The sequence below is a fragment of the Aquila chrysaetos genome, chromosome 6 (assembly GCF_900496995.4).
Source record: "Aquila chrysaetos chrysaetos chromosome 6, bAquChr1.4, whole genome shotgun sequence".
Lineage (NCBI taxonomy): Eukaryota > Metazoa > Chordata > Aves > Accipitriformes > Accipitridae > Aquila > Aquila chrysaetos.
The window spans coordinates 1855856-1857863 of NC_044009.1; positions in this window are offsets into that span (position 1 = coordinate 1855856).

The following is a 2008-nucleotide window of genomic DNA, read 5'->3' on the forward strand; positions in this document are numbered from 1 at the left end:
TTCTAAATGCTCTGACAATCGTTTTGCATGGTTATAGAAGTTTATATAGCAAGTTCTCCGCATCATGAGCCAATTCACTTGCTGGATAACAATAACAACATCATGTCATTATTACATTATAGTAACATCTCAAATCCCCAAATGAAATTAAGGTATCGCTTTACAAAGTTAGTGCCAAGAACTCCAGCATAAAAGAGTGTATAGGGACTCTGTCACTTAATGGCATCTCCTACCACAGACCCCAAATTCCCTATTGCAATAAAAAGCATATATATGACAAATCAGTGGTAAAACGTGGCAGAACAAATCATTCCTTGTCATAACAAAAGACAAATGAAAACCTGCATGAGCAAGCAATGTGTGATTTCTGGCTAACGTAACTGGATTACATATTTCTAGCCAAAAAATCCCATAACTTCATACGTAAGTTGCAGAACTATCACATTTCTTTTACCAAAAGATAACATTTTCCACCTAAGTTTGTGCTTGCACAAACTGAGTTTATTATCATGATTGGTTTATTGTCAGAGGAAGGGAATTTGCACTGAGCTGTAGGGAATATGCCCAGTCGGGGAACAGACTATGGATGTTTCCTGTTGTGGTGTACAGTTTTTTGGTTTTTTTTTTTTTAATCCACTACTGCTGTTTCAAAAGCACCTGTGTTCCACATGAAAGAAATAGAGCTGTTCATTTAAGACATGCAACCCAGAACAGGATCTTGGCTATTTCTGCTGGCCAATATTCTGAAGTTTCTGAAGAAATCACGCTTGCAATAACAGTTAATAGAGGGTTTCTTTAACGTTAGGAGCATATAATTTAGCAATTCAGTAATTACTACAAAGAAAGAAGGCTCTCCAGGAATCCTTTTTCTACTCTACAACTCTTTATTGCTGAGGGGAGAGATCAGCTCCCCCCACTTGAGTCAAGGTCCTGGCTTTTAGGAGAGCCCAAACCAGCATGAAGTATTACCGACGCTACGCCATTGCTTCCTGAGGAAGCAAGCTAATGGGAGGGCAAGGGAGCCTAGGCTAGAGAGATTTCCTTCTTCACTACAAATTTCCTTCGTGATCTCAGGCCAAGTAAATACAGGAGGTACAGTTCATTGCTCTACCTGTGCGTCTGCTGCTTCTATAGAGATACCCGAAGCAGTTCTAAACTAGCTGCCTTTGGTAGAGAGCAAAACCGCTACAGCACAAAGTTGAGCGCAAACCAAACGTATTTTCCACCCGTCCTCGCACGGAGAGGGGACGGGCTGCAGGTGGTGCCGAGGCCCCGGCTGCCAGGCACATCCCAGGGATAGAACTTACTGCTGGCTCAGGCACAGCTCCCACGAACTCTGACGAGGGGTGCTCAAGGAGCGCCGAGGGAGGCGAAACAGCAACAAACGGCCCAGCCCAGGTCTGCGTGTCCCTGCCAGGGCAGCGCTCACCCGTCCACGTCTGCAGGACCTCCACGGCTCTGCCACCCCTGCTCCGTGCTGCTGCAAGCAGAGCTGCGGCAGGGCTCTCCCCCAAGGCTTTGCGGGACGGTTTGTTTGCCCCTCTGAGCTCTCAGAGAAGAAATGGTGGGAAGGCTTTAGAGGACACACAGCACTGCAGTGATTTGAGTCTGGTTCCTCTCAGTACGAGATAAAACGATGGTGTGGGAGGAGGACTCGGGTTCCAGCTGCTGCCTGTAGGGAGACCAGGTGCCCAGGTCCAGGGCTTCACTACTCGGGGGAGAAGGTTCTGTGTGGATAGGAGGGGCAGTGACTAGGGAAATGCTCAATACGATTCAGCTGAGACAATCTGCGTGACAGGAGCACTTGCTTGGGGTTAAGGGTGTAAGGGACTCAGGTGATGGGAGTCATGAGAATACACAGAGTAGATGAGAATAGACAGAGTAGACGAGTATATGAGCTCCTTTCGCTTTACAGAAAATCCCACCTCTTTAGAAGACTAACATCTTAGTCCTTTTCAGGGGCGCAAGTGGCTGCATATCCCTCAGAAGGAGAGAACCCAGACAGAAG